Below are 14,891 nucleotides of genomic sequence, written 5' to 3' on the forward strand. Positions count from 1 at the left end.
TATCGGGTATGGTCGTCTATGAAGCTTATGAAGTATCTGAATCCCCCTCTTGCTTGGACTGACATAGGACCGCATACATCCGAATGAATGAGTCCTAGAGTGTCTGATACACGTTCACCTTTATTGCTAAAGGGTGTCTTTGTCATTTTACCTTTTAAACATGCTTCGCATGTTTCCAATGATTCAGGATCAATTGAATTTATAAGCCCATATTGATGTAGCTTAAGCATGCGTCTTTTATTTATATGGCCTAAGCGACAATGCCACAAGTAAGTTGAATTATCTAGCTTATGTCTTTTGGTATCAATTGCGTAAACATAAATTTTGTCATCTAACACATAAATCCCATTTTGTGATATTTCTGAAAAATAGAAAATCGAATCTCTATAAAAATCGCAATGTTTGTCTTTTATTGAAATATGAAAACCGTCGTCAACAAGACGGCTAATAGAAATAATGTTGCGAGACATTTGAGGAACGTATAAACAGTTCCTTAATTCTATTACAAGCCCAGAGGGCAAATTTAAAACATAATCTCCAATTGCGAGGGCGACAACTCTTGCTCCATTTCCTACTCGCAAGTTTATGCTTCCTTTCTTTAATTCCTTAGTCCGATTTAGTTCCTGCATATTTGTACAAATATGAGATCCACATCCGGTATCAAGTACCCAAGATTCAGACTGTGAAATTGTATTTATTTTAATATAGAACATATAAGATGTTGAAGTCCCGGCTTCTCCCTTCTTGAGGGTAGCTAGGTACAATAAGCAATTTCTCCTCCAATGCCCCACTTCACCACAATAGTGGCACTTGCCTTTGGGCTTCTTTATTTCCTTTCCCTTTGTTTCGGTGAGCATTGCCTCATTGCCCTTTTCAGGATGGTTTGGATCGGGAGATCTCCCTTTCCTTTTCTTTGATCCTTCAATAGCAAGGCTTGGTATCTCCTCGTTTTCTTTTATATTGGGCTCGACTATCTCGAGCATATTTGCAAGCTCTTCAAGAGAGGTTTGCAAGCCACTCACTTGGTAGTTCATGATGAACTGCGAGTAACTCTCGGGGAGGGACTGAAGAAGTAAGTTCTCACTTAGTTCATGGTCCATCGCATCTCCAATACTAGAAAACTTGGTGATAAGGCTAATCATCTTGGCACAGTGTGCCATTACAGATGTGCCCACCTGCATCTTGCATCCATATAACTGCTTTGTTATTTCGAAGCGTTCGCACCGAGTTTGATTCACATATAACTCTTTTAGGTGTTTGACCATGGAATAGGCATCCATATCTGCATGTAGTTGCCTTTTTACTTCCGGTGTCATAGATGCAAGTATGATGTCTCCCGCTTGATCGTCATCAGCCTTATGCTTCAAGTAAGCATAAAATTCTTGGTAGGGACCATCATCCGTTGGGTAAGGGGGTATCCGTGTATCAAGTACATACCCTTTCTTCTCGAACTTCAAAACAATTTTGAGGTTACGAAACCAGTCGGTGAATTTTGAACCATTCAACTTGTTATCGGTAAGTATGTTTTGCAGATTGGTGTTAGTCATGATTTTAAGAGTGTTTAATTAAACCTGAGAGTGAGAAAGAGTAAACGTATGTTATTCATTTGCTTTAAAGTATATCAATCTAAAATTTATAGGCCTTTTAGTTTATTTTAGATTGCTCCCACTATTTTGCCAAATTAATAGCCCTCCATATTAATTCGAAGAATTTCACAAATCCTTTAGTGAGCTAGGATCCTAACTCCTGAGATTTCGCCTTGAGTTTGCTCAACAAGCTAGTCTCATTCGTTAGGTAGATTCATGTAATCAATCACATCTTTAATGTGATTCCTAGGTTATTGGGTTACTAACCACATTAGTAACTAATATGCTATTCACATTAATCCCAACCATATTGCCCATTAGTTTATGACAACATGAGTTTTCTCATCCAATTATCATAATCTAATTTAAGTATTAACCCATATTCATGAAAAGTAATTTTCGATAATTCAGGTGTTACCGTAAGAACCCGAGCTTGAGTTTGCTCAACAACCCAAAGGCCCCCAGTACTGTCGGCTGAATTATAATATTAGGGAGGGGCATCCGATTTTAATAACTTGTTTATTTACTTAACTTTTTAATGAGGGATTTTATTTTAGGTCTCATAATCTAACTTAGTCTTGATTTGCTTTAGCATACATCAGACACATACATTGGCGTTATGGACATATTATCTAAATTATTCTGTCGAGCCAGAGACGGAATAAAAGGCCAAACCTAGGGAAATACTAACTATTACATATTTCTCTTTAGATCCTCCGTCTTCTCCATGGCGCCTTGAAATTACATATTAATTTCTATTCTACTAAAGAAAACTTCAATTGAATTGAAGGGAATTAGATGAGAGGAGAAATTACAATAGATAGTAGATAGGCAGGACTCGCAGGCCCTATTTCAAAAATACCAAAAGACTAAAAGAGGGTCCAAATATGTCCATAACTCCAAACATGCATAGACTCAATTAAATAAATTTAATTGGTTGATTACATAAGTATTTTATGTAATATTTAGGTTAATCACATTAACTCATCAAATTAACTTTCATCCAATTTTACTTCTAACAGTTTCGTATCCTTTTATATTAAACTTTTAGATTAATATAACTATACAAAACTTTAATTATGCACGTCCCAATTATTTTGATTTGAATTCATTTAAAACCTTTTGATTTACAAATATGTAAAACAAACTTTTAAATAAATTTTCATTCGATAATCAAAACAGAAAACTATTAATTTATGAAACATATACATATATATATATAACTAATTTTAAACAATTTAAAATTAAGTGGGTCTCGGGCCGGGCCCGAGGTTGGGCTGCTGCCGTTTGTCAGCAGCCCTAGGCGTCTGACCCGCCGCTGCCTTGCGGCAGCGGCGGCCAGGCGCCGCGCGCGATTGCTGCCGCGCGGCAGCAACCGTGCAATAGCAGTCGGGTCGGGCCGTAAGGCGTGACTCGAACTGCTACAATTTTTTTATATAAATATAAAACACATATATATATATCAGTTTTAAAACGATTTTCAGAAAATAGGAAAAACTATCATAGATTTTCCGTTTTATCTTTTAGAATAAATAAAACTGATTTTATCAATCTAACCATAAAACTAATAGATTTTGTTATAATGATTATCAACCAAAATTATTAGGAACATGTGCATAACTTATTTTAATTAACAATTAATTAAAACTTATTTATCTTTAGAACTAATTAATCAAAATAGTTTTGTTAATTAACCTAACTATAAATATTTATTCAATCTAATTGAAAAACTTCTAAATTTTCATATATGAAATAACGGATTTAACGCAAGCTCTGATACCACTGAAGGAAAATAGGCTAACATATAGCAACGGAAATATAAAAATTTTAACCTATTTCCATTAACCCCAAGATCCGTTAACCGCTATTTCATACAAAGAGGGATAAGAAGAAATACCTTTTAGATGTTCTATCTACCGTTGCAAACGAAGTGCCCACAACTCTTACTTCGAGTTCCTGAGCACAAAACAAAATAACAGAAGATCAAGTTAGAATCAACCGTTTATTAACAACCAAAGTAGATTGTCTCTAATTAATCAACACAAGATCAAGGATAAAGAGAAAGAGATGAAAATCAATTGAACGGAAGGAAGCGGTGGAAAATCTCGTCCTCGAGCTAGGGGTCGAAATTCTCTCTCTTCTTCTAAGGGTTGGAATTCGAAATTCTCTCTCTTGAATACTGGGGCTAGATTTCGAAAATCTACATAGGGGGGTATTTATAATCTTTCTTGTATCTAATCCTTAGTTAGATAGAATTAGGTTTATTGAATAAGAATTCAATTCGGAATAGAATTCTTAAATATTATCTATTAATATATCTAAATATAAAAGATAATAACAATAACCTTATTGGATAATAATAGGAGTAATATAATCTAATTAAAACTCCTAACTTATTTATCCTTTAATTAATTTAATTCATAATCCTAATCTAATTAGGATTAATAAAATCAAACTAATTATTTATGTATCTACATACATAAATCGCCCCCCCCCCCCCTTGAGTAATTGGGCCTTACTGGGCTCAATTAGGCTTTCGTTAATTAATTAGCATCTGTCTCTCTTTTGTGTTCCAAGTCTTATGTGTGACCCATTAGGTTCTTATTGCTACTAGTCATATGCAACTTATTAAATTAATTTTCAAAGAATTATATTTAATCTTTGCATAACGGAATGATGTACAAAGTATGTGATTAGCAAGTCCATAATCATTCCCCTAGAGCTATAAGAAGACAGGTTGATTCTGTCATTGACCTTTCCGTATTAGTTACGGTATAATTCGATCCTTTATCAACTACGTCCTTGAATTGAATCTTATGACTATGGGTAATGTCAAGTCACATATAGCGAGACGTTCGTTTTACTTGTTCTGGACGAGTCAACTCCAATTAGATAGGTTAAGAGAAATCTCATTTCAATCTTAAGCTATCACCTTGCAAGGATTTAGAGTCAAGACTTCCACAAACGATCCATGGACATATCTCCCATTTATCGGGAGTGATAGATGCTCAATCCAATGTATAACGATCCCGCAATCACTTCTTGTGATACCCAACCTCTGCTGTTCACACCCCAGAGTCATCTCTGTTAAGGATCGTGTTACAACAGGATCAAAGCGTCACATTCAGTAATCCAGAATGACCAATTAACATTCCTTTGAGTCTGAGGATTATTTATACCTATTAATACCAATGAGATGAACAGGTGACAAGGATGAATCTATCCATCCTGTTATCTCAAGTCGGGTCCCCAATCCTAATGAACTACTTTTCATCGGATCCATGTAACTGTCCAGATATCTATATATATGAAGCTTGTGAGATCAGCTTTCTGTCGGACAGAAGACATTGTTACATGCAAGTCTCAACCGCGATATGTCAATCCCAAACATATTGCTTGACTTGGGGTGGTTTTAAGTTTATTAGTTTATTATAAAGTTTCATCTCACTTCATGCTTGTATGAACACTTTATAATCACTTTAAACAAACTCACGGATTTCCTTTTTTTTATTAGACTTTATTTAGTGCTTAAAAGGGATTGCCTTTATATAGTTATAAAACATATATCTCATTAAAACAAATGATATAAAGAACACTTCATTTACATTAAGTTTGTATCCTAGAACAATTGTCTATAGGACACTAAACCCCAACATTCTCCCTCAAGAAAACCTCCTTCTGAAGTAAGTGCATATCCAAACGCGAATGAGCTTCCAACTCATGAGCATGAAGATCAAACGACCACCCAGACAACTCAATCTCATGCTGAATATTATCCAAATCCATGCGAGCAGAATCAATATTAACGTTGAAATTCCCAAATACATCTCTGTTCCAACAACGTAAAACCTGCATAAGCCCCCGAAGCTTATAGCAAATCAGAGGCATAGGAGCCAATGGCGGAGATAAACCTGCCCAATAATTACTAATAACCGAACGAAGATCCAGATGACCAATCCACATCTTTTGGAACCGAAACCTAGCAAAAACACGGGGTGCAATTGCATAAGAAAACAACAATGGATGATGATCAGAATGATGTTTTATAAGACCCACACAACTATAATCCCATGCATCCCTAAAATCCGAAGAAATAATCACCCTATCCAAGCGACTACTCATCCGCGCAACACCTTGCCTCCCATTGCACCAAGTGTAAAAACAACCAGAGGTCGGAACATCCAACCAATCTCCCACATCCAAAAAACTTCTAAATTCATGACACGGCCTCAGATTCGGAGGCCTACCAGTCTTTTCATGAGCCCCAAGCACAACATTAAAATCCCCAATCGAAATCCATTGCCCTCCAACATCAGACTTTAAAGCATTAAGAGTCGAAAAAAACCCAGCACGGAGATTAGCCCAAATACTGCCATAAACAAAGCAAATGCATGGTGAGTACTGTAGACACCGAGTCGGAGGACCTGTGATGAAAACCCATAACAAGACGGTTGAAGCGGTCGGTTCCGATAATTTAAAGCAAAAATAATAATAAGAATCACGAGAGGGTCTGTAGGGGTTGCGGTCGTCGAGTGGACGGCTCGCGGGCGCTCAACGGCGCTGGGCGAGCGCCTAGCGGCAGCCGGCGCGCGCCCAACGGAAGTTGGACGCACGCCCAGCGGCGGCGGGGCACGCGCGCCCAACATCCGTCGGGCGAACGCCCGACATCCGTTGGGCGCATGCCCAACGACGTTGGACGAACGCCCAACCAACGTTGGGCGAACGCCCAACGTCTGTTGGGCGCACGCCCAACGTTGGTTGGGCACGCGCCCAATGCTGGTTGGGCGTTCGCCCAACATTAGTTGGGCGTCCGCCCAACCATTTTGGGCGTAGGCCCAAAATTTTTGGGCGTAGCCCGACGCCCTTCGGACTACGCCCAAATTTTTTTGGGATCCGTGCCTATAAAAGGCACGGATCCCTATGCATTTAGAGGGAGGATTTTTGGGAGCTTCTCACTCTAAAATATTTTTTAGAGAGAGAGTTATTTTTTGGGAAAAAACATTTTTTCATAAAAATTCCGAATTTCCTAAAAGTTAAAATTTTACCGAAAACACGAAAAACACCGGAAAATCACGATTCGTGGAATCAACCGACTTCAACTGTCAATACCGATCTTGAAGTATTATCCGAGGACTAGACTCGTTTTATTTTATTTAATTTATTTTCTTTATTTATTTTTTTATGTTATAATTTTATTTATTTAGTTAATTATTTATTTATCACGTTTTATTTAATTTTCCGTATTTATTTAATCTTTGTCTCGTATTAAATAAACATTCGGTTTTGTTTTGAAATAAAAGACCTCGTTTTAACATCCCAATGTGAACCATGATCCGATTCAAAGGTAGTTCGGGATTAAGAAACGTTGTAATTATAAGTTTTGAAAATATTTCTAAATAACGTTTTAAAAATAAAACCTCGTTTTAGGAGTCTCCGTTATAGACTATGATCGTATTTGGGTAGTTCGGAGATCCAAAACGATAGAATAGATCTAATTTAAAGTGTTTGAACAAATCTAAAATGTTAGGTACTGTTTCTGTAATTTTTCATTTTCTGTCAGAAAAGGTATTTTACCGACGGAATTTCTGTCGGAAAAGCTGCTGAAATGTAAAAAATGCTGTTTTGGTCATTCTTTCTCAACTTTTAGACTTTTGGTCCTTGATATATATATATGTATAATTATGTAATATATGTATTCAAATTATTTTTGGTTTTTTTGTATATATTTATTTAACATGTTTAGATATTATTTTTCATTAATTTGATTTGATAAGATTATATGTATATTTATAGATTTTCCATCTAATTCATTTAAACTATACATATTTGTTATTTTGGGGTTATTAGGGGTTATTTTCCATATATATTTATCATAAACCATTTTGGGGGTTAAATACCATTTTCATCTTTATGAATCTTATTCATTTCTTACATGTTTGTTTAATTAAAATAAAAGTATATTATATCTAGCATTATTTTCATTACCATTTTTACCTATTGATAATCATAATATATATATATTTTCTCTTTACCTCCTCTTTAATCTATAGGTATAGTCACCATTTCTACTAAAAATATATGTATATGTACATATTTCTTCTTTTCCTTTTAAATTTCCTATATATATATATATATATATATATATATGTTTTGAAAGTGTTTTGGTTGGGTGAATTTGGGTTTAATTCATTAATTATTGTAATTATGTTCAAATGGAGGTTAATTGAGTGAAAAGGGAAAAATAAAAGATAAAAAGGGATTTCAAGTTGTTTGTTTAAATTAAAGTTTTTCTAGATATTCTTCAAGTGCAAATAAAAGATTTTTGTCATTTTAAACCGTTTCTAAAATATCACGTGTTGAAACCTTAATTCGTTCCAACGGCGGATTAAGCGAACCTTGTAATTAAAATCGTTTTCTATTTGTAAATAATAGAGTTTTAAATCGTTTCCTAATTAAATGGTTTTGTACAAAATAAATTGACTTGTATGATTAATCACGTTTTTAGATTAAAATGGTTTGCTCAATGTTTTCAAACGCTCGAGTCGTTCCAACGGCGATTCGAGGGAACATCATTAACGGGGTCTCGAAACGTACCTAAATCGTTTCAACGACGATTAAGGTACGAACCATGTAAATAAACTCGTTTTTGAGGAATGAGATTAGCTTAGAATTAGTGTATAGACTAAGGCATAAAATCACACTGTGAATAAATCAATTCTCTCTTCTCCCCCTCTCTCTCCTATGTATTTTAAATTTATGCAAAATGGGTGATTCTTTACTAAAATGGCTTTTAATGACATGCTCAAAACGGTTTTCAAAGCGAGAAAGAAAAGGTTTCAAATGAATTTTAAACTTAAAGAAATATGCGATTAGTCCGTTATCGCCTAAGACGCTGAGTAGGAGGCCGGTGGTTCATAACCGGGCGATGTCGGGGTGCCTAGTAGCCTTTCTTCGGAAAGAAGCTAGCCTTCTCGGTTCGTACCTAAGTTTCCCGAACCCTCACCGGTCTCCCGCAAGGGATCGGTGTTCATTTTCCCATTCGTGGGTGGCGACTCTTCCATACTCCGTGCTCCGGTCCTGCCGAGCAGCTTGATTCCACGATTGGTTGCTTTCGGCGTCAATCACCGCTTATGTCGCCATGAGGTGTCCACCCCCCGGTCCGCCCGGGTGAGGCCGTTCGGCACCTTGTCTAACAAGTGGCGACTCTGCTGGGGAAGCGAGAAATTTGATTCCAGAAGGCGTGTATTAAGCCCTTAACGGGGACGGATCGTATTATTTCTTTTCGTATGCATTCATAAGCATTATTGCAAACCTTTTGGGTAATTTCCGCGAAACCTCTAGCGAGAGTCCATTCGTCGCTCGAAAGAGGCTAGTGTAAGTTCCCCCTTACAGTAAGGCGCCAAAGGATCCCCATCCATTCGTTAGGGGCGAATTTGTGCGGTCCTGTGAGGTCCCGCGATCAGCCGTGTCAGTATATAGTAGCCTTAGAAGTTGCCATAGGATTACCCATTACCATTTTTGATGTGATGAATGAATCAGTTCGTGTTTTCAAATTGCCATGATACGTGTCTAATCCTAAAATATGTAAAGAAAATGAAACGATACGTTAATATATACTCTTAAACCGATATACAAACTACCCCAAAACATCGAAACGATTCTAACTAAAGACGACTTAGTCATCTCGTATGAATGAACTTGTGCGACCCGCCTGGTCCCTTTCCGTGTCCCGAAGAAGGCACGTGTTCAAGAAATGCATTATAGCGTAAGCACGTATTAGTTCAAGTCGGTTTGATATTAAGGATAGTTATAGCTCGATTCAAAAGACTATATTAACGATAGCCGTTATTCACATTCTTTAAATACGTTGGGATAAAGCGAAATTATGACGAAACGAAAACGAAGAACATTTCTGTTTTGAACGACCCCATTGTAACGTAAAGAGTTTTGCAAACATGGCCCGTCCCTTCCGAATAAAAGACGAGCTCTTACGTTATGCCTTGCGTTGTTCTAAAGAGAAATGGACGTATCCGCAAAAAGTGACTAAGAAAATAAAAGAAAAGCAAAAATAAACAAACGACCAAAATCATTCTGTATCTACGATATATATCCATCCCGAGAGTAGTTAAAGAAAATGAACCAAATGCCGTTAAATACGTGCCTCGAGCCGGTATATACGCCGTTTAAAATCATAAAGCCGAATTAAGCTAAACCGCATAATTGCGCCATATGGACGAGACTGTGGGTTTGACTAATGGCTCGATCATTTCAACCATTACCAAAACTACAAGAAGTATGGCCCGATCTGCGTGTTTGCTTGACTCGTGCCTAACTGAAAAAGAACGGTAATATCCCTGCTTCGAATAAGCATGCGATTCAACGAAACGTTGATTTTCTATAACCACGCTAGGGTGATATATCCCGTAGATGAGAAGAAATGAAAACTTATTGCTAGCCAAAAGATTACCGTGCGCTCAAATAAGACTCGCTGTCTTCTCATATAGCCAAAACGAGCAAACGGATTCTTGACGCTAAAAACAAACACGTTATGCGATGAGTCCGTTCCCTAAAATAAAAAGTGATTTCCTCACTAAATAAACACGTGGTTACGTCTCTCGATAGATCCAAAAGATCTTGTCATAATCCAAAAATCGAGACACGAACCCACGCGAATGAAAGGGAACGAGTCATTATCAATAACGAACGAGTGAACCAGAAGAATAACTTGTACCACGTCTAAAAACCGAGATGCGTTCGAAGGGTGTCAAAACCAGAACTGATGCATCTCGTAAAATAACGAGGCACGAGTTACTCCGAAAGGACAGTCCAATTTGGTCGATATCTTAGTCACTGGATGTTGATACGTCAAAACGAACTCTATTGTCTGATGGATGATTTACTTTTTCCGCAATAATCGACGGCATCACGCGTCCCCTGGACCGCAATGTGAGCCCCAAACCAAAAATCCTAGGAAAGAGACTTGGACCGTCGAGTGTGTGGATGAATAAGGGTGGAAGAGAGATGATGTGATACGTGTAATTAGACTGACGTTTGTTCTTCTTATCTTATATATCCGTAAATAAATAAACACACACACCACGAATCATGCATATAAAATCATGCATACATACTAATGGATGCCGTTCGCGCAGACTTCATCATTAAGCGGTTGTGGTTTCACGAGAGTAACCGGCTAGTCAGGCAGTTTGATCAGTTACAGATTGACAATTCCGAATCGGCAGTTGTGGCTTCTGAATCACCTTCGTCCGAGTATACCCAGTCTTCTGCCAGTATGTCTACGACCGACGAAAAAGTGGCCGAATTAGAAAATTCTGTGAACAACATTAATGATCAGTTGGCCACAATTTTGGCCCAGCTAGCTGAGCTGGCATTGAAGGATAACAAGAGTGGTAGTAAGCGCGCTGAGAATGAAGTGAACACTGGTCCCCGCTTCGGGAACGAGGATGACTATCAGGATTATATCCAGAAACAGCTTGAGAAAGAGAAGGCTAAGGAAGAGGAGTGGAAGCAGCACATCACTCAAGAGGTGCATGATCTGCGTGGGGGAAGCTCCGGAAGCCAAGACTTTTATAATTTGAAGAATTGTTTGTCGGCAACTGCTTTGCCTTTGAAGTTTCGGCTCCCTGACATGAAGAAGTTTGATGGAACTGGGGATCCTACTGCCCACATGAATCAGTATGTTGCAGTAATAAAGCACACGATCCTGACTGAGGATCAAGTCCTGGGACTATTTAATACCTATCTGGAGGGAGCTGCCCTCGTGTGGTTTCACGCATTGCCATTGGCGACGAAGAGAGATTGGAAAGAGTTGGCAAAATCATTTATCGCTCAGTATAGTTTCAACACTATGCTTGAGGTTACTCTAAAGGAGTTGGAAAGCACTAAGCAATAAACTGGTGAGTCTTTTTCTGATTTTGTGAGGAGGTGGAGGGCCAAGGCGGCGGTTATGAAGCAAAAGCCGCTTGAGCAGGATCAGATCCGAATGGTAATTGGCAACACGTTGCCATACATTAAGAATGAGCTGCGGTATATGCCTTTTACCAATTTCAATTAGATGTATAGCTGCGCCTTGACAGTCGAGGGGGACGGAGAGCCGAAGAAAGCTTATACCAAGTGGACAAAGTCTGGATATAGTGCCGGAGGGCCAAGCGCGAGTACAGAATCGGCCGCAGTGAAAGTGCTTGATCTTAATGCTGTCGAGAAGAGGCAGTTTGCCAAATTTGATCAAACCTATGTAAAAGTTTTCGAACGGTTGCAGAAGAATGGATTGTTGAAAGCCCTCACTCCTTATAACAAATCACCACCTACTCCGCAAATGCAAGCTAGGGGATACTGCGAATTCCACAGTAATTATGGGCACACTATTGAGAACTGCGAGAGGCTGAAACACGAGATTCAGGATTTGATTGAGGAAAAGAAGATAGCTGATCCTTCGTCAGCGAACCCTTCCACTAGGCGTAATCCATTGCCTAACCATAGGGTGAGCATGATCGGATCTGGGCTCGGAGCAAGTTTAGTCATGGAATCCTTCGAGGAAAATGAAGAGGAGTTGTTGGACTCCGATGGGAGGAGTAATGTTGGAAATGGTTTATACATGTCCTTCCTTGGCAAGGAGCAGGAGGGTGAACCGATGGATGAAGGGTTAGACGGCGGAGCACCGTATGATGAAGATAGTGCTGAAGAGACCGGGGAAGGGTCGTCTCAAACTATTGTGCCAGAATTGAGTCTATTCAGTGGAGGAGAGAATCCCGATGTGCACTTACGTGAGTATATGCATGATATGTTTGTTGAATCCTTTGGGGTGGATGAGATTGCTCGATGGTTCCACCATTCGTTAATAGGCGAGCCTTTGGGGTGGTTCCACTCATTGCCTGACTCCTGCAAGCATGATTGGGAACAGTTGTCTGATTTATTCCTAGAGAAGTACAAGAAAGCTAAGGATAGGACCGCAGAGTGTTTTGTGCTGCAAATTGGGCCTATTAAGCGTCTGTTACCAGCTGTCAGTAAATACAACGGCAACAAGGATCCAATGGAGCACCTTCACTTCTACTTGTCGGCCATGGGGCCGTTGGGTTTTAAAGAAGAAGAGATCACCAGTCTGTTTTGCAATTCACTGATGGGGGAGCCGTTGATGTGGTATATGTCTCTACCGGTGCGTATCAAGTGCGATTGGGCCGCAATGACCAAGAGGTTCATTAAGGAATATACGGTGTGGATGCTTGCGGAGCAAACACCCGACTCGCCCTCTTACGAGATGCCTGAAGCAGTGTTAGCAATGCCCAAGTATGGTGGATACCGGGATCCTGCTAAGCACGCAAGGTTGTTCCGCAACCATATGTATGACGCTGGGTTCCCTCAATGAGAGTTACATGAACACTTCCCGGAAACTCTCATGGGAGAAGCCTTGTTGTGGAACCAAGGCCTATCAGAGGAAGAAATGGGTCATTGGATACCTCTTAGGGATGCTTTTGTGTCGAGGTATGAGATGTATGTTCCATGGATGGGATCCCTGGAAGATCTGGATAGGATCAGGCAATTCCCCGAGGAACCGTTTGTGGATTATGCTAGGAGGTGGAGGTATCGCTACGAGCAGTGTCATGAAACGATGAGTGATAAGGTGCAGCTCATGTGCATACAGAGAGGCGCCATTCCGATGGTGGCAAGAAGGATGAACAGAGTGTCCCTCAGGGATTATGAGGAGTTGATAGGCTGGGCCATGTATGGATCGGCAGATCCCTTTTATTTGAACTCAAACGTCCCTCACGTAATGGATCTGATGGTTGTGGACATTTGGGAAAGTTCCTCGGAGGAGGAGGATGCCGATCGGAGAATTCCTATTAATATTTGGGATGAATATGATGATGAGCCGGAGATTGCCGTTATGACAAGATCAGGTCGAGTGCCCGAGGTGAAGGCACCCATGATTGAGACAGAAATAGGGGAAGGATCGGCTCCCAAGCCAGATAACCAAGTCCTCGAGCAGTTGAAGAAAACACAAGCTAAGTCTACGGTGTGGGAAGTCCTATGTCATTCCAAGTACCACCGTGAGAATCTGATGAAGGAGCTGCAGAATTTGGTCATTTCTACCGATACTGAGCCGGCAGCACTAGTAGGGGCAATCATGGCCCGAAAGAAGACCAAAATCACTTTCACCGACGAAGATCTCCCGGAAGAGGGTAAGGCTCACAACAAGCCTTTATACATCCGAGCTGAAATTAACGGGAAGAAGACTAGCTGTGTGATGGTTGGTGATGGATCGGCCATTAATGTTTGCCCGCTAAAACTTTTGTCCAAGTTGGGAGTGGAGAGAGGAGACTTGACTGCCTCTGAAACCGTGATCAGAGCCTACGATGATAGTCGTAGGCACATTGAAGGAGTCTTTAAGGCCAAGTTGAAAGTGGGGCCGCACGAGGAAGAAACAGAGTTCACTGTGCTGGATATACCGGTGACTTTTGCTGTGTTGTTAGGACGCCCATGGTTCCATAAGCTAGGAGGGGTGCCCTCCACGCTCCACCAAATGATCAAATTTCCCTTCGGGGATGAGATAGTGACGATCAGAGCTGAGAAATTGAGTTCAGTGGCGGCGTTGGGAATTGAGCCTCAGGTTTTCTCCGGATTCCAAGTTTCAGGGATATACGAGTCTAGCATGACCGCCGATGTGGTGAAGATGATGAAAGTGGGTTTCATCCCCGGTATGGGCTTGGGAGTACACCATCAAGGGTTGCCAGAATCTCCGGACTTCAAGAGTCAGAAAACCCGAAGGGGTTTGGGATATGAGCTGGGAGGTCCGTCCAACACAGGTGGTGAAGGAAAGGTGGGCTTAATGAAGTATTTTGTTAATGAGGGGCACGGGAAGGTTTATTCTGGGACTCCCGAGTCATGGACTAGCGCCGAAGGAAAGATTCTGCCGGGCTTTGAGATCTTCAATGATGTCACCAGCTGGGGAAAAGGAGAGGCTAGATGCTTCGTCGAGGAGATCATGATGTTAGATTTGAATGCCGAGGAGCATGTCATCACTATTGAAGCAACTGTGGGAGCGGTGGACGAGCCCAACACCTCCAAGGCTTATGAGAAACCCGAGAACCCCGATGATGATAATTGTATTACTGCTTTATTTGAATCCGATGATGTACTCGCCAACACTATCAATGAAATGAATTCTGATTTTGCTTACTTGCTTGATGTTGATTCTGATCATTCCATGCATTCTCATTCATATAACATGCCTACATTTGAAATCAATACAATAGAAATGTCAACTTTCAATCTTGGCACGGATGAAAA

Source organism: Euphorbia lathyris, chromosome 2, assembly GCF_963576675.1.
Source record: "Euphorbia lathyris chromosome 2, ddEupLath1.1, whole genome shotgun sequence".
In the NCBI taxonomy this organism is placed as follows: Eukaryota; Viridiplantae; Streptophyta; class Magnoliopsida; order Malpighiales; family Euphorbiaceae; genus Euphorbia; species Euphorbia lathyris.